A 21,245-nucleotide genomic window follows, 5' to 3' on the forward strand; every position below is an offset into this window, starting at 1 on the left:
GTCCATCTGTTCACCATATGTTAATTTTGCATTGGATCTAAACCTCTTTTACAGGTGACAAGCAATTATGAGGACACTTAGAAACTGTTTGAGGACACAGAGTATCAACACTTTAGGCAGTCTGTGTACGGATGCCAAAACCACAGATGTCCACAACTAAGCTTATAAATTAATAAAATGCTTAAAATATTTAGTTACATATAAGAAAATGATTATTATGTAGAAAATGAAGTGCTAAGCAATTATTCATTGTACTGAGCATCCTTGTAGTTTGTGGAAACTGCGTGCTTTTTTTTTTTTTCACAGAACAAGAGTCACTGATGTCTAAACTACTAAAGTAGTTAAAGTCTGCTACTAAAAACTTCATAGCTGTAATAATAAAAGTGCCTGTTGTCACCAGAGTCCACAGGCCTAAGCTGATGAAGGGATCTAGTTTTTCTTAATATGAAATAAGAGAATTGAACACTTTATGGATGCTTGGATTAGTGGCCCTTTAAAGTTTAGGGAAAAGCCCTGTTGACTGTTTTTTCTCCCAGTGATGTTGGACGAAGAAGAATGGTTAACAGGGCAGCTCTCGCAGAGCTACATGTTTGAAAAACAGATGTTGCTTCTCTCATATCTGTGAAATAACAGGGGTATGTTTTGACAAACTGGCTAAATAGTTTTCTTCCTTTGTTGGGGTATCAGGTTTATCCGGAGCTTAAAATGGACTTCTCCAAGAAGTCTATAAACGAGAGTACTGTGATACCAGTTACCACCATTTTTATTCAGAGATATTAAAATATTTTGATGTTTTAAAATCATGACTTTTCCAGTTACTAGAAATATGTATAGCAAGAGAGAAAGAGCTAGCTTCTATTTTTGCATAGAAAAGTCTGTACTTAAACGGTGGCAGCTGTATAAATCTTAATATGAGGTATATCTTTTTATCTGTAAGTGATTTTTCCTGCAGTGGTGCATTTACCTAGAATTTGCAGATAGAATGAAATTTTAGTGTGGTAACGAAAGTTTAGCTAGTAGTTGAATTATGTTTCAGTATCTTATTACCATTTCCAGCATTATTCACGGGGAAAATATGTTTATGCTGAGCTGCCCCTTTATCTATCACTGGTTTCCTCCTCTCTGGCTTCTCTTTGGCCTTTCCATATTTGTCCTTATTTGCTATCTTTGTGTGTCTTAAGAAAAGAATAAGTTATATTAAGGCAAATCAAATACCTGTTGAGCTTAATATCATGCCTCCAACACAGGGCAGAAGTAGATTATGAAAAGACTTATGAAAATAGGCTTGTGAAAAGTATTTTTTTTAAAAAGTGTTACAAATGGATTTTAAGATCTTGATTATGTGTAGTTTCATGCAAATAATGATGAATCATGCTGTCATTTTTCCCCCCTCTCCTTTCTCTTCATTCTCTATAAAATGCAAAAGAAAACATCCAGGTGCAGAACCACATATCTCCTTGAAAGGGTGTGCTGCATACTAATTTTCCTATGGCAATTCAGAGATTATTATTATATTTTTAGCTTTATTGATTAGTCAAGAGAGGGGTAACTGTTTCTTTGCTTTTTTTGCTTTGATGTATGCTATTAAAATTAAGTCCAATGACAAGTTTTTGGGCTGAGTAACAATGTGCTATGAGTCAAGTATATATTAAATGTTGTTCAGAGCAACTATATTATATAGAGCTTTTCTTAAACCTAAGTAGTTAAAACCAGCTATATGCCAATATGTCATTTTAGGATAGCAGATTGGAGCAAATAGCTACACTGCAGTAATCCTTCTCAGCCAGCAAAGGAATGTGGATAACACTGTTTCAGCTCAGGAGGTAACATAGGTGATGATTTGGACAAAGAACCTGATAAAAATCGTTTTATTTTTATGCACATTTTGCATATGGATAGTTTGATATTAAACGTGTCTTCATTTGAGTTAAATGTAGCACTAGACAGCATGTTACTGCCCTATTTATTTATTTATGTTCTTGTTCCTTGAAGAAACTGCATAGGTAACCTTAGCTGTTGTACATCACGTTCCTCATGGCGATGATGCAAGCTGAGCAGTTACCTTGCTAATCCATATCTTTGCTCTTTACTGCTATGGTGAGGCTTGAGTTTTATTCCACAGACTGAATGTACCCAGATGGTGTCCCTTCTCGTAATGATGGTGATACAAAACTCGATTCTTGTGCTCTGTCAACTCATTGTTCACTTGAGCCCTTAATCTCTCTCCCTGCTCTGCTTTTTCTTCTCCTTGCCTCTCCTAAATGGCTGGTGGTTTTGGGGGGTTTATTTGAGCTTTTTTTAAACAAAACAAATGCGAACCCCAAACCTTTTCAGCCTGTCTTGGAGAATCAATCATCTCTTCCTACTTTACACTCAGAGAAGGGGTTTTACTAATGGCAGAGCTGATTCCTGGTGGACCCACTCATTTGTCCCTTGTCAGCCTTAGGCCGTTTTTTGGTGTGCTTTGGTTTGGAGGCAAGAAGCTCTAGTTTTTCCACTAGTAGATGTCTGAAACAGCAGCAGCAATTTTGAATCAAAAAGGTTTTTTTAAAAATGGAAGAGCTCTGTCCTGTGCAACCACTACCAGGAAAACTTTCATTTTCTCACTGTTTTCGTTATCCGAGGGCTTCTAAGGGTGCTGAACAGTTTTGAAGAGAGGCCTTTTAGTGTTCAGTTTTGCTTTTCAGTATTGGTTTTCACTGGCTCGGAAAGTGCAGTAGGGAGTCCTAGATTGATATGCATCTCACTTCTAGCCAAATGTATCTGTATGAGAAAACGACTAACTGCTGGCTTCTTTCCCTCCCTGCTTTGTCCCTCCTGCCTTCTATTAACAAGACATCTCCCTGTACTTGCTAATAGATGCGTTCCCTCACATGCTTCTCATCTGGCTGCTGGATCCTTCCTTCTGTTAAAGGATCTCAGAGCAGTGTTTGCTGAAGTGCTGAAAGCTGTCAGCTTCTTCCAAGTGACTAGGAAAGTATATACATGCAACCCTTCTCCAAACCAGGATGGCTTCTTCTGGTTTGAACTAAGTAAATATGATAAAGAATGATGGCTCTTAGTTTTTTCTTTCCTCTTGAAATGTAGTAATCGATGCAGTTAATTAATCTTGTGTTATTTTGCTTGGCACCACATCTCAAAAGTGAATTCCCAGGTATGAAGTTGTTGTCGTGACCCTGCAGGAGCAGAACGCTGCAGCCCAAACAGTCTGGGGGCTGAGAACGGTGAGCATACAGAGGTATTCCCTGCCATGGACCACCTTGCTGAGAGCCCAGCAGACTCTGGTATGTCACTGTCTCGCTGGAAAATGACAGCAGTGAGTCACTGTGTGATGAGGAAGAAGAAAGAAAGAGGAAGCACAGGATGTTGACTGTGTTCTTACAGTTGTATTCATTGGCACACACAAGAGGATCAGTTAGTTTTAATGGGAATTTTTAGGGGTCTCGGCTGAAAACCTTGTGACTTTGATAGCTCTGTTGTGTGGAGCTTTCTCAGTGCTCCCAGATTAATCTTGTCTGCCTGGAAGGAAATTGCCAGAACAAGAACTTGCTCACCACAAAAGGTACTGAGACTCTTGCCCTTTATGGTGCCTTTTAGGGTCATTTGTTGTGACATTTGTGGTTTTGGGGAAATAAGTACACTATAAGCAATAAACAAGTGGAAGTCTGGTTCTTGTTTGACAACTTCAGGCTCAACGGACAGAGAGGCTTGAGTAAAATAGTTCAATTTTTTGGTTTAGAGCTCTTCAACTTTTCTTGTAAATCTCTTGGGGTCTGATGTATGCCCTAACCTGACAATGAAAACATTGTAATAGAGTGAGTAAAAATCTCGGTGAATTTGTAGTCTTGCTAAGAGCACACCAGCAAAATAACTTGTCCTTTATTTAAAAAAAGAAACCCACAAACAAAACAAAAGCCAGACCCAAACCAGTGCTGCCCATGATATTGTTCTAGCTAAATAAGCAACAAAAAGCTGTGAGGATAACTTTTCTTTTAGGAGATAATAAGGACTTGAGGGCAGAGTGCTGGGCAGAGACTCAAGAGGGCCAGGCCGTTTCTGTCACTTGTTCTGGATGAGATGGAAGAGGTCTCTTCTGCTCCCTACACCTCAGAATCCATGTGGATTCTTCTTCTAGAGAAGATGGATATATTCAAAAGGAAGTCCATACTTGCTCCATCTTTGGTGCTACATTAGCAAAAGACGCTCTTTAGTGAGTGGTCCTTAGAAAGTTAATTTATTGGCTCAGCAGGTTTCTGTTCATCTGGCTTTGAAAAATAGTTTACAGATCTCCCAAATTCTGTGTGTGTTGTAGGTTGATTCAGCACCAGCACAATCAAGGTGGTGTTCTTTCATAGCATTGCTGCCCTGTCAGTTTTAATGGTTTTGTCATACAAGTAGTACTGCAGAGATTCTACTGTATTTTTTCAAGAGCTTTCTTCAGGACACACAAATTGACTTCTGAGGAAGGAATTTAATGTAAAATAGTGGTGTAGTATTCAAAAAAAAGTTGCTCTCCTTAAGAGTTACCTGAAAGGTGTGTGTGTATATATATGTATTTTAAAACCTATACACCAGTCATCAGATGTGCCAGAATAATTTGGTACTTGTGTAATTTATCATCATTAAGAAAAATCCTGATGAGCCCTTTGCCAAGAGTTTTTGGAGGAAAGGGTTTTTTTCTCAGCATTTTGTTTTATGAAGCAGCATCTAATTGCTTCCAATGTTCAGGGATTTTCATTATGAAAGAAAGAGGCAGATTATTCTAAAGATAATGGCAAGGCATGCTTAAGCCAATAAATGTTCATGGGTTTTGTATTTTTTAAGACTGTATGTTTAAATTATGCTTATCTAGTCTGTCCTCGCTGTGTTACAGAGGTCTGAAATCCCAGCTGGGGCTTCATACTTTGAAACCAAGAATTCAACGTGCTGGTTCAGTGTGACACCTGGTATATAGGCTGTGGCGGATGTGGTTATTTAACATGCAAGTGTTGTTATTGCAATAATCCCATTCAGTACTATGAGCTGTACTCTTAACATTTGGGCCTCTTCTGAGAAGTATTCGAGAGTGGAAGAGTGAAGTGTGAAGTGTGCTGTGTTCCGTTTTGAGAAAAGTCCTGAGAAGTTCTTTGTGCGGTTCTGAAATTCTTCTTTCCTCCTACTGGCAAAGCTGCATTAAGTATCAATATTCATTAAATACCGCAGAGATGGTAATGTAATAAAGCAATAATCCTCAGGCCTACATCTATACTTACCTGCAGAAGAGTTGAGGTTGAGAATATAATTAAAGATTAAAACTCTGTTTGCATTCTGGAACATGGAAATATCTTTTTGTACATGATGGGGAATTGTATTAATAAGGAAGAGATCAGTTTCCAATAACTTTCAATACTAGGAGCTCATTTAATATCTCTGTTCATGTTTAAGTTTCTCATGGTATTCCTTTAGCCTGACTTCGGCAAGACAGTGCAACAGGAACTGTAAAAGAACATGTTGCTGAAATATGTGACCCCTTTGCTCCACAAATTAATCCCTTTTTATATGAAGAAAAAAAAATTTTAAATAGTTCTTTGTATTGTAAGACAATAATATTTACAAGAATAGGTTTAATTACTTTACAGCTGTATACCATGTAGACCGAACATTAATATTTGGTATCTTGTGCCCAGTTTGAATCACATCATTGTGCTGTTTTCTTTTTATTTTTAGTAGATTGATGAGCACCTGTTCTGCAGATGTTTTGTGGAGCTGTTTTAGTGTAAGGTGCAGTGTGTTGCCATACAGTGAGATTGCTTTTATCCCTAACCAGTGTACTGATTTTAGTGTGTTCAGAGTTTATGTGCACACCTTGCAGGATCTTTTGATACTAGTCTCTAATATTTCACCTGTTTCAACTAAACAGAAAGTCTTTTTAAAACTTTCTATATTGTATTACATCAGCTTGTTAAATAACTATTACTTTCCCTTAAAGAATCTTAGCCAATTGGTTCTTTGATCTTTTATTATTTTTTCCTTGCCCATGTGTTTGGTGGCGTTGTATGTGGTCAGTCTTTCTTAAATACTTCTATGTCTTGTTTTTTAATAAGCTCCATAATTTTGCACTGAAGGTCCAAAATACTGGCTTCTGGACTCAAATATTAGTATTTTAACTACCAAAGCTAATCTAGCTAGGTGGGGTACTAGTTCTTCATAACCTCTGGTAAAAAGGATTGTGCTCATTAAACAGGTGGTTTTATAAGTATTTGTCTAATCCCTAGAGGAAAATCTATTGCAATTATAAAAGCCACACTGTGTGTTTCAGGGTGAGTATTCCATTCTTAACACGGTGCTGGTGGAGCGGTTTGATCTAATGATGCAGTTGGATGGTATGCATTCCTCTGGAATTTTTCAAGGCAATACAGAGTGTGTATACATAGTATTTAGTTTCTTTAAAGGAAGACCATAGAATAATAGCAACGTATTCAAACTGCCGCCTACAAAACTGCTTTAGAGAATAGCAATGTCCTCAAGTCATTTTTCAAACCATGTAGACTATTACTGAAAATAATGAGCAAACAGGAAACCACAGGATTGACAACTTTGTTACGGGAGGATAAGTGCTGAGTTCAGATCATAATGAATTTCAGCTGCTATTGAAAATAAGATAGTTTCAAGTTACTTTAAGATACAGCCATGTTTTGCTTTGTTTTGTTTTTATTTTTCTTCAGGTTTCCCTTCTGCCTACCAAGCAGAGATGACAACAGTTGCTTTTAGATGAGTTTTACAGAAATGAGACTGGACCCTGATAGAGAAAGAGTACATCTTTCATTTTAGTTTAAGAGACCTTTGACTACTTCTAGTTTCCTTAAAAAAAAAAATAAAATATTGTATCCTAGGGCATGGGAGGAAAAGCTACAATTACATAATCCTAACTTCTTCATTTTCTTCTCAACAGTTTCCCCACCACTGAAAGCTAAGAAATCTGGTTGTCTGGATTACTACAAAGTATGTTGCCACTGTGGTATTAGAAATTACCATTTAAATTACCCTTAAACTTAATGGCAACATTCAATAGATGCCTTGAAGCTGATCTGGTGCTTTCAAGATTCAGTAGCCAGGACACTCAGATCTCCAAGCTGGGGAAGCATCTGCCATGACTGAACCCCTATTATATTACAAATTATGAGGGAAAAGTCCTAGTGATATCGCATCATTCAACTTGAACTGAATTTTATCAAGAGAACAGCTGTGCATGTGGGTGTCACGTTGTTCTTTCTGGTTTTCAAATGTAACTCAAGTGAGTTAACCAGTCCCTGTTAATGGATGAAAGGTGATTCTAAGCTTTTAGAGAGGTTTTTTGTTTTTATCCTAACGGTCCATGTCAACAGAAGTGACAAGCGGTTGGTAGAGCTCAGTGGCCAGCTGTGCTCGGGCACAGAGCAGTGATGGGCTTGCTGTTGCTTTATCCTGCTGCTTTTTGTGTGTTTTGTTTATATACTGGGGGAGGGGAGAGGGAAGCAATCTGCTATTAAATGTAATAGCAATCAGTCTCTCGTTATGTGGTATTTACTATTTAGCACTCAATATAATGTAACTGGAAAGAAAAAAATCCAAAGTACTGTTTTGATTCATGAGGGGCTTTATTGGACAACTCCCAACGAGATCAAACCCAATAACAAAAACCAGGGATTTACCATTGATTAGCCATCTTACTATTTGTTGCCAAAGATACTTTACCAAGCTCTGCTCCAAAAAAAAGCGAGAAGGGGGTAATCCAGTTGAACTTCCGATTTCAGTGTAAGAGGTAAATTTTAAAATAAGGTGCTGTCAATTTGTTTTATGTGTCTGTTTTGTTTTTGCTGCGGTTCATTTGGGCTATCTATCATGTTAATTTTGTAACCTGTTTAGATACCACAGATACATACAGAAGTCAGGCAGAGGATTGTTTGTTTGTTTTTTCCCCCTTCTTTCTTTCCCTTTTCCATCTGCGGGGCTCTTGAGTGATCTCAAGAGTTGATTGTCCTTTTCTGTGCTTTATTAAGGAGGTATGTAGTTTCTTTAGTTAGGGACAGTTTTGAATAGTGGACCAACACAGATGTAATGAGAATCTGAAATCTGAGGAAAAAATTTGATCTGGTTTTAAAAGTTTGGAGATGATTAAAATGCACTATAGCACTCAGTCCTACAAGTGCATCCAGCATCTCTGACTTCTAAATTTTTGTTTGGCATATTGTAGTACCCTGTAAATCCAGTTGTCTTTACAGTGTAAACTTGATCACTCCAACAGTATTAAACCAGCACTTGGCCAATAGGAGAAGCACTTTTAGAGTGTTAATATATTTTGGATTTTCTTTTCTGTTTATCTCCCATCAGTAGAAGTGTTGGAGCCCCAGACAGAGCTGTATGACTTGAAGTTGAGCAGGATCTGAACTAGACCCTTACACTGGTAAGAGGGAGTAGTTCTGTGATAAAACTATTGTGGTTTTAGCAGATTTGGTCCCAGTACATGTGACATGAGGAGTGGTGGGGTCAGGAGACACTTCCCTGCTTTGTGCTTGGTGCCCCCTGCAGCACTTGGTCCATGCCATGGGGTGACTTCTGTGGAGGCTCACCAAGTGTTGCCAAAGGTCTAGTAGTCACCTGGGTAGATTTCAGAGCTGCCACTACTTGGGTATGACTTGACTTTATGTGAAAGTGTTCTTTAGTTTTGTTTTGGGGTTTGGTGGTTGTTTTTTTTTTTTTAACAGCTGCCATTCTTGAGTCTGGTGACGCTTGGTAACTCAGCACTGAGTCAACACCTTTGCTGTTCCATGCATCTTTAGAAATATGATTCTTTAAAAAAAATTTTAATCTTGATTTAATCTCCTAATATGTTGATATATCTGACAGCAGGGGTTTCTGTAATAATCTTCTTTGTTATGCTAAATGCTTTTTTTTTTTTTTTTGGCTGTAGTTATATACTGAATTTCATTTCATTAAGTACTATACAGCTGCATATTTTTTTACAAAGTAATTACAAAAAACCAACAGGCATTGATCAACACAGATTGTCCAAAGAAAAGATTTTGACTAAAACTAAATGTTCCTTATTATATTCATTAACAGGATAATAATTTCTATCCATGCAAGTCCAAGAGACAAGGACCTTGGATGCTGCTTTATCCCTAGTAAATTATTGAAATGTGCATTAGTTGTTTGTAAAACTTGACAGTGTATCTTAACACAGAGGAAAATCTCTTTTATTTATTCACTTTGAACAAGTACTCTAACAAACCACTATGGAAAGAGAGTGCATGTAATTAAGACTTCATAATTTCTTTACAGAACGTAGAGCTTCACTTAGTAAGTAGTGTGCTGTGAGCTGTTAGGGACTGATAGCCTTAGCTCAAATGTCCTGTAGTGAACACCTCTGTGAGCATGTCTGTCTTGAAGACATTAGCCAAAAGAGGCCTGGGGCTGATTGCTGTTGATGTTTTGGTGTCATATTCCACAAAAATTCCAGCTAAGAGGCCTGGGGCTGATTGCTGTTGATGTTGTGGTGTCATATTCCACAAAAATTCCAGCTAATCCCACAAACAGGATTGCTGCAAGTGTGATGTGCAGCCCTGTGTGACTGAGCATGGTGATTTGAAATAATTTCCATCTACTTTGCTGAAGATGAGCTGGAACACTCCATAGTTGGGGAATGAAAAAGCTTTAACTTTTTGGAAACTCTGGGCGATGTACTGGCCTTGATCTGCATGTTCGTTTTCCTTAATGTGCATGGATCCAAAGCAGTGTGTAGCCATTAGTGAATGCTAGTGTTGCTGAGGATTGCAGCTCTGTTTTAAGAGCAAATTTCTGACTCTTTGATGTATGTTTGCCTTAAAGGTAATGTTTGTGTGAGAACTATGCCATTAAAAGGTGGCAATTAATTAAATGTTGTTCCACAGTCCCAACCATTAGAAGATACCCTTGCAGCATTTAGGGCAGCACACTAATATTGCACTGTAGGGAATCCCTGTACTTTTGGTAAAAAAGAAAGTGAAGGATGAAGATTTTAATGTGTAATTAAAGACTGCAAATACTAGTTTAACTGCTTGCTTCTGTGTCAAAAAAAAAAAAGGAACACAAACTACCAGTGGTTGGACTAATTAGACAGTGAAGAGCAAGCTAGATAAGAGGGGAAATTTGTGTGAACTTAATAATGATATCAAAGCTTTTGCTAAAGCTGTGATTTTATCGTAGAATTGCTTTAACCCCCTATTTTTTTTAGCTTTACTATTTGGGGGAGGGTGATTAGAGGCTGCTTTACTGCAGCAGGCAATCAATCTGAAAAGAATAAATTAAAACTGCCGCTTGCCAAATTCAGAACTGCATTACAGCAAGTGTTTCCATCTGCATTGGTTGTATATTCCCTTGTCAAAGATGACAAGCAGAAAGAGCAGAGTTGTAATAAGGTGGAGGGAGAAGGTCTTTATATTTCAGTGGCTTAGCAAGAAGGGCATTATTGCATAATCATATTGTATAATGTGATGCAATGTGAACATACTGTGAAGAATTTATTTCTGTACTTCAACAGGATTCCAAGTAACTTTTAGCTATTTGAGAGGAAAATTAAACAGCTATACTGTGAGAGGGGATAATAGTACTTCCAAATGTGAAACCTGTACTGTTAAGGAGAAGGAAGCCCTAGGTATATCACAATAAAAAAAGCTTTGAAATGTTGAAGTTGTATCCAAAAAGAAAGGAAATTTAAGTCCCCTGTAAGTACAAAAAAAAGAAAGTTTTCCTGAGTAATGAAGTGCCGATGGGAATTTACCTAGGGACCACAGGGCTGTTCCCTTCTCTGAGGACCGCAGTGGGCTGCCGCGAGCGGCTGTGTTCAGCACCCATCAACTGAGGGGCCTTTGCCTTTGAGAAGGACCGCTACGTGCCCTTTGTCACTGGAAAGGATACAGAGTGGGACAGCTGCTTTACTCTGCTTTCTTTACTTGATGTTAAAAATAATTGTTATTACTTTTTAATTTCACTTCAGGGCATTCTTTGGTATTCATATGTTTATGAGGAACCCTGTGGACAGGTTAAAGGAAAAAAGCTTGGGTAGCAAATTCTACCTGATGACTTCATAGAGTTTTCTTCTAAATACAATCTTAGTTTAAAGTATTTTGTACAATTATTTTGCTAGTCCTTTTTTTCCCAACTGCCAGTGGAAAAAAGAAATAAAATACCCCCATTAGAAGTTTCACTGGGTAAAGTGACTTAGTTTTCATCCCTTTATAGATGCTGCTCTACTGTTATTTTCATTCCTGATGATTTAATTTTGCAAGGTACTTCCTCTTTGCAGCATAGGTTTTACCTATTAGTGACACTGTTTTTGTAATTTCAGTACTCAGTAGTACATGTAAGTCATCTTGAAAACAAGTGTTTTAAGTGTAATGCACATTTCTAAATGCACATAGATACATTTGCTTCATTGTTAGTTTATTTCCTGATTCTTAGTCTTGCATGGGTAACATAGGGAGTAGAACACTGTGGACAGGGAGGACCTTGTTAACATTGCCAGACTTAGTTTTGACTTTTTCCTGTGGCTGCATGCAGACTCTTTATTGTCCGAGAGTCATGGCCAGGGGAATCCTGCAGTGAGTCCTCTAATTTTAGCAACCAAAGGAATCTCCATGCAGCAGTTTTTGCATTGAAATTAAATTTTTCTTCTGTGTTGCTCAGGATTGTTCTTACAAATTCTGTTTTGGGAAAGAAAGTAAGAATTTTGCCACAGAGATCATGATATAGTTAATCACTTAGCTAACTTTCGCTGAGTTTACCTGGGCACCTTGAATGAAATGAAATAAAGATTACATTCTGTGTATGATCATGTTCCTATAATACTTTGTTTCCATCCCTCACAAAATACAATAGTGGAATGGCATTCGGCCTGTTCATTCTGTACAATGTATGTTTGAAAGCACTTAAAGATACAGAGATTCCAGAATAAGTCCTGGCAGAGCAAATTACGATTTTGTTGAGTTGCCTCAGTTTCCCCACATGAACTATGTGTATTGTATCATCTGGGAACTATGCAGGAGCGCTGAGTGTGACTCAAGTAATATTTGTACAAAGCTGGGGTAAGAGAAGGCATTAACTATAAGGCAGGTGCTTTCATCCAGGGGAAGAGTCTGGATTTTTGTCTTGTCTTGTCAGTTGTTCAAGACCAGTTAATTTTTTACAAATTTCAAAGTCCAGGAGTGACACGTTGTGAAGAATGAATGACCGCATAATTCCTACTTGCAAGACCTAATAGGAAGCTCTAACTATCCACTGTCAGCGTTCATTCTGATAAATGAATGGTGATGTATTATTCTGTATCCTTTGTGTTCTTGCCTTTAGGTGTTCATTTCAGTGATGGAAGGCAAAGTGCAGACACATGAAATAATTATACGGCAAGCTTGGCTGGAGCCTGTCAGTCTGTGTCAAGCTCCCTAGACTTCTTGAATCTCTATAAATTGTTGAGCTCTTTTGCTGATTGTTGCATTCAGTGTTTGGTGTTGAAATCAAATGTGCTTTAGAAATGGCAAAAAATACCCTATTGTTTTGATGTATCTTAAGTCAGAATTTAATATCTGTGTCCAAAATAGCACTATAAAACTGAGCTCCCCTCAAGCCAAAACCCAGACATTTCTACTTTCCTATTTTACATGCAGAACTTTCTTTCATTTTGGCTTTTGCATTTTGACAGTTGCTCAGCAAGGATGATGCTTTTGCTCACGACAAATTTCTGTGCACCTTGTGGACAAGTCTTATAAAAGAGCCTTTTGTGAAGGATAGAAAGACAAATCAAACTTGGATCTAAATTTGGGGCTAATCAGCTGTGTGGCGGGCTCATAGTTTGAAGACTCATATCTAACAGTACTTTACCCTCATTATAAATAACACCGAAGTGAAAATATTTATTGCTTTAGCTTGCTTTTAATGGTTCAGTTTTAAGAAAAGGTGTGAGGCTGATTAGCCGTATGTTGTTGAGGGGTATTGCTAGCAAGTAACCCATAAACTTGAAAATTTAAGAAATAATACCTGTTTGGTAATTATTGATTTGGTGTTTCAGTTACTGAAGTGCAGTCTGTCCACTGAGCGCACCGAACAGCCTCTGTAGTTGTAATCCCTCCAGCTGCTCCTGCATGTTCATTCTTCAGGTGCCGCCTCTGCTAGTCCTCTGCCAACTGTAGCTTTTTGTAATTTTGTAGTCAAGCAGACTTTGATGGAACGGTCTGCTATGGCAGTGGGTACTTCAGACCCTCAACTCTGAATCCTCTTTGATTTCTAGTTGGAGACTGAGTTGGATGGGACCTCAGCAGGTTATCCAGTCCTGTTCAGAGATGGTCTCTTGTCACAGCTAGACCAGGTTAGCAATGACATTGCCCAGCTGAATCCTGAAAACCTCCAGGGATGGAGGACTACACTTGTAGCTATCATCAAGGCAGTTCACCTGCTTCTAAAGGTCTGGTTAATGCTGTTCCTGTTTAAAAACAGATCTGCTGAAAACCCACATACTGAATGTGACTCTGTGCTAAGGAGGGGATGGGGGGTGGCTGATGGTGGGAGAAGGCAGGTATTTTTAGGAAAAATACGTTCAGTAGTAATGTAGGTTATAGTAGCCTGTTTAAAAAACCCAAACAAAACAACAACAAAAAACCCAGCAAGAAGCAGATGAATTAACTAAAAAGTGCTACAAGGAGGACTGCTTGGGATTTAAAATAATATTTGTATGATTTTTTTTTTAATCTGAAATTTGGCTTAAATCAGTTCATATGTTGATGCTTCTGTGATCCTTTCTGTTTTGAAAGTTGTTCTTTATTTAGACAAGGTTACTTCAACAATGTGATTTTACAGCAAAACAGATAAGCACATCTAATGCTATCTAATCTTAGGTATTTCTAAGGAAGTGAAATGAATTTCTTGACGTGACAGAGCAATGGTGGCTTTTGCACGCCACTTGTACAATGAGCTTGTTGACAGAAAATGCCAGGTAGAACTATTTTTACATGTGAGTATGCTTTTAAAATGAAAATGTATTTTCAGTGCAAAGATAGCAACTTTAACACCACAGACAGAAAATCAATTACAATTTTTGCTAGTACAGCTAAAATATTATCTGCTGCTACTAATTTCTTTTTGTTGTTCCACAATTGCTGCCTTCCCTCTGTTTTTTATTAAGTCATCAATGGGGACAGAAATTCTGATATTGAAGCCTAATATTCTTCTTTCTTTCCTGCTATGTACTTGTGCATCTGTCTGCAGTATCATGATTGAATCATCTGTATGTATGCTTGTATGTATTTAAGCCACTTAATTTTTATTGTCTTGGGCATCATCCTCTGCCAGCCAGGTCTTATGCAAATGAACCAGTTTGCCTTTGTTATTAATTGCTTTGCTAAAGTGTTAGTATATACTGGATCTTAAAGATCTGCGTTTTGCAAATCTCTCTAATACCTTCTGCTGGAGTTGTTCACCACACATCTTAAAATGTGGATGTAAACAAGCTACACAGAGAAATTCGTTGCTGGATGGCCCTTAGTTCCAGATATTTCCTTATCTGTTAACTTGTTCTGGTTGGTTCATTCAGAGAATTTCAAGAAAGGGGTTTTCTCTCTTGCATAAGCTCTGTCCAGATAGTTGAGTCCATTCCCATCTCCTGAATGTGAAGGATAGGATATATTGAGAAAAAATCAGCTCTGATTTGAGTGTAGAGCCTCTGTGTCAATTAGCACTGAGTTAATGTGGCACGTGAGGGTGGGAAGTGCTACTTGACTGCCCTGTGATACTGGGAGATGTGTGTACACACACGGATTTAAGCTAATGTTTTAGGGTTTGGGTTTTTTTTTTAAGCCCTCGAAAATAATAAAATGAACCCTTTGCCCATATTTTCTGTCTTTTGCTGTTACAGACTTCTCAGTAGGTGCAGCTTACAAAGAAGCCTGTTTTTGCTATAATGGGATGGGTTGCAGAAAGTCAAAGTAGCGCACCTCTTGGTAGTGCAGCTGAGGATGTAACTGCATTTAATTTGTTTTCAGTCAGGCTTTCTTTTTCTGCTTTCCCCTTTTCATGCCTCCTTTTCGGAGATGATGTGCAATGTTTGTCTCGTGTCTCTTGTCAAACAGTTATACAATACAATCAATGGCTAATATTTTTGTCTCCTTTTTAAAAATACCTGTGAAGTGCTATTAAGAATGTGTCTGACATTAGATCAATGCAAGTGTTTTGAGTCTACAGAACACTTGCATCATTGCAATTAGGCAAAAAGTGAAGGAGATTAAACAATTCAGATACAGGAATGCATGTCAATACAGTGAGTGCAAAGTGAGCATGAATGGAGAGATCCCTTGGAACATCTGCAAATTCACTGATGTTTAGAAAAATAACTGCAGGACAGTCTTTCGAGGTGATAGACACGATTTGGTAATACTTTATCTGTTTCTGGAAAGGATCCGCTTCAACCGGTTGACTCTCAGTAGCCTACATGTTAGATAATTAATCGTATAATTTGCTGTCTTGTAACTAGGTGAACCCGCATCCTGGTAGTGGCATGAATTTGAGATAACTGTTTCCTAACGATCGAAATAGCTGTAATAGCCCCGGCCCTCATGGTTGACTTCAGCTCTCCTCTGGTTGCCTTTAGAAAAATCTTTGATATAAGGTTACAGGTAGTGAAAGTTCTGTCTGCTAATACAGGTAGTTTGCACCTGTATGTATTGATATAGCTAAGTCTCATTCTCTTCTTTATACAGCATATTTCATTAAAACGCCGTACTACAATAATACATTGGTATATGTTGTAAATGTTTGATATCGAACTATTTTGTAACTTACTCTGTGATGAAGCAGAGTTTGTTGTTTTTTGTTTTTTAATTGGATATGTTTCTTTGTTTATGCTATCATCAGACCTTTTCCTAGGAAAATACAGAGCTCTCTGGGTGCAATACTTCAGAAGACTTGCCTAGAGAGTTTTTAAGCAAAAAAAGTGATTGAACTCTTTTTCACAAGAAACCTTTAAGCTTGGACGGTGTAACTGTGAATGTAAACAGCCATCTCAAGAAAAGAAAAAATACAAAGTGAATTTAAAACAAAAACCCCGAAAGTAACCTTGCCTTAAAATACACTATCATTTATGTTCATATTTAAAATTTTGTCTGTGTGCAGGGAATGTCTTCAGTCCGTGTAAAAATCTAATTAAATCTTCTCATGGTAGTGATTCATAGCTGACCCTCTTTTTATTGGAGCATCTTATTAGAATAATAAACCACTCCCTGCTGGGAGACACTGTCATTGACAGACAGGCGAGACAGGCTGCTGATTAGAAAAGGTTGATCAGTCTGGTATTGTCTTCAGAGTCTGCAAGAAATCTTTTATTGTCCCTTTTGTAGCAGAACTTCTGAGATGCTCTTTGGCAGAGTCTGAGTTCTTGCTTGTGACCATGTACGCGCCCATCCAGTGGTGGATCATTTCATGTCACTCATTCACATTGCAGTGGGCAGTCTGTCTTTTTGTGTTCCTTTTTCTTTTTAATTAAGGACTGTGAACACATAGAGACTGTTCCTGTTTTAATTTGTACCTATTTACTGTTGGAAATTATGTGACGATTTGGAATTTCTTTACTTTGGGTAACCAACTTAAAAGTCTTCAAAGGAATTTGCCTTTTACAAGTTTTGAACTCAATATTTATGAAGTGGATGCTCAGAATTAGCAAAACGTATCTAGGAACAAAGCTGGGCAGTGTTAATAATCATGTTTGTATTTACCTAAGGAGATCTTCATTCCTTGTTTTTCACTTGAGCAGTTTTCTCTGTTAGTGTACTTTAAATGAACAGAATTGTATTATTTTTTAATAGGCTTCATGTTTCTCCCTGATGGCACCAGACACAGTAGTGCTGAAGGAGTTATTCTGCTTTACATATATTTGGCATAAAAGCTGTTTCGTGTTTTGTTTTTTAGGGAAGTGATGCAGGTGAAGTGATGCAGGTGTAAGAATATACTCATGGGCAGAACTGTATGGGCTTGCCATGGTGGTGCTTTGGCTTTAGCCCAGGTTTCAGCCCTGTGAAGTACTTTAAACTCTGCTCTGCCTGTTCCACGCGGGGGAGGAACACAGGCAAAGCGGAGACTCCAGTGTTTAAAAACCCACAGTGAACATAAAGCTTGTCTAATCTCCGCTGTGGTTGCACCTGATCCTTGTGTGTGAAAGGAAATAACAAATGAGAGGGAACCTGATTACAAGAGTGGGAAGATGGCCAGAAAGGTGCAGCAAGTTTCTGCAGTCACTTTGCCGAGGTGTCTGGACTGTGTTTGGCAAGTCCAAGACTAACTGCCATGATAAGCCCCTTCCTTTAACCAACTCTGTTAAGAGAAATTGTTTTGGGTTTTGGTTTTTGTTGGTTTTTGTTGTTTTTTGTTTTGGGGTTGTTTTTTTTTCCAGAAAATTTGCTTAAGGGAATTAGCCCTCCTCCCCCACACTGACTTTCAGCGGAAGCCATGCAATTAATTTCCATGAGCCCTATAAAAAATCCCAACCGAAGGAACAGCTTGTCATGTTGGAGGCAGAAGTGATGAAAGTGTATTTTTTAGAAAATAATATTTTGAAGGGCTTCTCTCCAAAGTGTTTATGCTGGGAGAGTCTTGAGTTTATAAATGCCTAATTGTACTTGTTATATGCAGTTTTCATACTGGATTGTCAAGATGACCTTGAGGGAGTTTTTTGATAAACCTCTGAGTTTTAAGATAGATTTTTATCTCTGTAGTATCACAGGCAGATCGAAATACTTGGTCAGAGCATAATCCTGAAGAGAAGAAAATCAGGATTAATTATGACATTCCCTCAAGAATATTTAAAGTAGGTGATCACAAAAGTTGAAATGGGTTTTTGGTAAAAGTTTCTGTAATAAATTGCACTGGGCTGTACAAGCTATCATTTGTTACAGTATCTCATCTTTTCTGTTTCCTTCACCTTTATCTCCCTCTTAATTACAGAAGAACAAATTGATCTTAAGTGTCCTTAAAGGCTGATATCAAGTATTCCAAGTACCCTTAGAACTAGTGCTAGTTCTTGTCTTTTTGCCATAGTTTATAATTTTAATAAAGCACTAGATCTTGAAGTGGATGCTCTTTTTGAGTGACTGCTTGAAGTCTATTGGTGAAGCGTGAAATCTGAGTCTTTGATTCCTAGTCCTATGTATTTCAACATGTTTTTCTGTAAGAGTAACATAATTTTAAAGGAAAAAAATTAGAAATATGATAATACGACACTGAGGGCTTGAATGCAATGACAGAGGCCGTATTTTTAACGCCTTCATGTCTATGATGAGGGTTTTTTGGTTGTGCTTTTTCTCTTCCCTAATTTTCTCCTTCAGGCACTTCTGTTATTTAAACACGTGTCGTGGTTTAACCTCGGTGCGAAACCAAGTTCCAGGCAGCCACTTGCTTGCTCCCCTCCACCTAGAGGAATGGGGAGGAGAATGGGGAAAGAATGCAAAACGTGAGGGTTGAGATAAGAACAATTAAATAATTAAAACAAAATAGGAGGAAACCCCCAAAACAATAGTAATAATATCAACAATTATAATGAAAAGGAGGGAGAGGGGAAGAATAAAATCCAAAGGGAAAGGAGAAAAAAACCTAAGTGATGTGCAGTACAGTTGCTTGCCACCCACTGACTGATGCTCAACCAGTCCCTCAGTAGCAATGATCTGGCCTCGGCCAGCTCCCCCCCAGTTTATATACTGACCATGATGTCCTATGGTGTGGAATATCCCTTTAGCTAGTTCGGGTCAGCTCTCCTGGCTGTGTCCCCTTCCAGTTTCTTGTGCCCTTCCAGCCTTCTCACTGCCAAGGCCTAACAAGCTGAAAAGTCCTTGACTTAGTATATACCCAGCAACAACCAAAACAATCAGTGTGGTATCAACATTGTTCTCATACCAAATCCAAAACAGCACTGTACCAGCTACTAAGAAGAGAAATAACTCTACCCCAGCTGAAACCAGGACACTGTTTAGATGTTAGCATGGTTACGAGCTTGAGAAATCTTGCAAAATACGCAAGAGCCTGGTGCAGGTTGTAGGGGTAATAGCACTGCACTTAGCTTGGATCTGTAGGAATGAAGCTATTTTGCGTAGAAGCTGAATGTCTTCATCCCAGTAGGTTCTAACAGGACATGAAACATTAGATATGATAGTGTTAATAACTGTACAACATCACACACCCTACATGCATTAAATAACGAAGGCTGAACCTCTGATACGTGTGCTGATGCTATGTGGATGCAGATGTGGCAGGGATGATAAGTTACTGTGTTTTTAGGTGAAGTTAAAAGAAACATATGGTAAGGATGAGAAATTCCAGCAAGACAGGTTTTCAGAGTGCTGATCCATTGCAAATTTAAATAATGTTTTAAAACCACATGATACTGCCTGCAAACCATCAGAGTGTGAGTTAAGTAGGGGATGCTTTTTTTAAAGGCAGAAAATGTCAGGGCTTTGGTAACTTAACTGATACAAACAAAACCTGTCTTATGAAATGGTCAACTCTGCTCTCCTGTTCTGGTATCTTAGCCATTCTCCAGAGGGTTATAGCCTTAATCCTCCTGTCCTTCCTCCCATCTTCTGGAAATCATGTTGCCTTCAGTAAGTTCTGGGACTTGATGTGCCTAACATAAATGTTCAGAAGGATCTCTTCCTTTCAGCAGTGTTTGTCCTATGGTCAAGCATAGTGTCTAAAAAGGTCTAACTGTGCACAACATGCTATGTTTCCTGTTCATCAGTTTCTCCACCCAAAGGTAAAATCTCACAGCTTTTGATAGGAACAGAATACATGATAGGTATCATGCATCATCTGTTGCTTTTCATAAAAGGAGGTAAGTACTGCCATTTCTTCTCTGTTGAGGGAGAAATAAAACACAAAGAAAGTAAGTGAGAAGACTTTGCTATTCAAGTAATTCTTCAGTAGCAGAGCTGAAAATAACATCAAGTACTGAAATCTAGTTTTGTAAGACTGAATTCAGGAACGACGGCGTGGAGTAATGTGCCGTGTCGGGATCCTGTCGGGCAGTCTGCCCGCACAGTGGGACCTTTCCCACCTGCAGGGAGCCCCATTTACTTTGTTGGGAATCTGGCTGGGCAGGCAGGCTGAAAACCAGCCCATCGCATCTTTTCTGGAAGCAGGGCTGAATTTGGTGTGTTATTTTGAGGCCTTTGTCAAAGCGCTGTCTGGTATTTACTGAACATCAGCATGTCAGCCTTTAATCCTCTCTCCCTTGCTGTGATTGACTAGCGAGTGCAGGAGCCGTGGTTTCACCTCCTGGTGCAGACCCAAGCAACCTCGTATGATCTCTGCTGAACCACAGGTAATGGAGAAGGTGGGGATTATTCATCCCTGAAACCCCATGGGGGAGAACTGCGTGTAGCTTGTGCAAACATTTTGTTTTATTTTATTTTCTAAAGGCTAGCTGGGTCTCTTGGCTTGAGTTTCTCCTGAGGACTTTTGGCACAGATTTACTGTATGGAAATGTGTGTGCGTGTGCAAATTAGGCTAACAGGTGGGGCACAAATTGCTTGACAATTTAGGAGTAGTTCAAGAACCATCTTTGTAGATGAACACTGATGAAATATTCTCATTCTCCTCCAGGCCCCTGAAAGTTACTGTTGCTAGCATTTGCTGTTGGGCTTTAGAGCAACATCCAGTTTCATGAAAATGTGGAAATACGAACGATACATGTGTGCTGTGAGGTCTTGCTTCTGAAATTCTGTTTTTCCTGTCGAGGTATGAATAAAGGAGTTAATGTTTTCCATAAAGCACAGACTAGTAACAGGCTCAGACAAGATCCTGGTGATGACTGTAAAGTAGATGCATGCTTGTTTTGTTAACCAGCTTTCACACAATCTAATATCCATGTTCCTCTCTTGATTATTGCTATGAATTAAAAGCATTTTGAAGAATGTTCCACATAAGTACAAAGAAAGTTATTTCAACAGTCTAATAAAATATCTATGGGAATTTGATTGCAAGGTCTCTATTTGCAATTTGAACTTTTCTTTATTAAAGTTACGCTGTTTAAGGTGGTGCACTGGAATTTGATACTGCGAGCAGATGTCTTTTCGCTCTGTCTTAAAAACCAATCTATGCAGTGACAGCATGTGTTTTCAGAATGCATTAAAGAGGTGTTCATATTTAATGTAGACATGCAGATGTCCAGAGACTGAGTCAGGGGCAGGTTTGCATTTTCATAAGCATTCAGCATGAGAACCTGC

The 21,245-nt window shown here is 38.4% G+C and overlaps 1 protein-coding gene across 1 annotated transcript in view; it reads left to right on the forward strand.

Moving 5' to 3' along the window:
- Positions 1–21,245, forward strand: part of MED27 (mediator complex subunit 27) — a 94,130-nt gene that overhangs the window by 37,047 nt on the left and 35,838 nt on the right. The gene's annotated exons all lie outside the window — the stretch shown is intronic.

Source organism: Falco peregrinus, chromosome 1, assembly GCF_023634155.1.
Source record: "Falco peregrinus isolate bFalPer1 chromosome 1, bFalPer1.pri, whole genome shotgun sequence".
NCBI classification, from domain to species: Eukaryota; Metazoa; Chordata; class Aves; order Falconiformes; family Falconidae; genus Falco; species Falco peregrinus.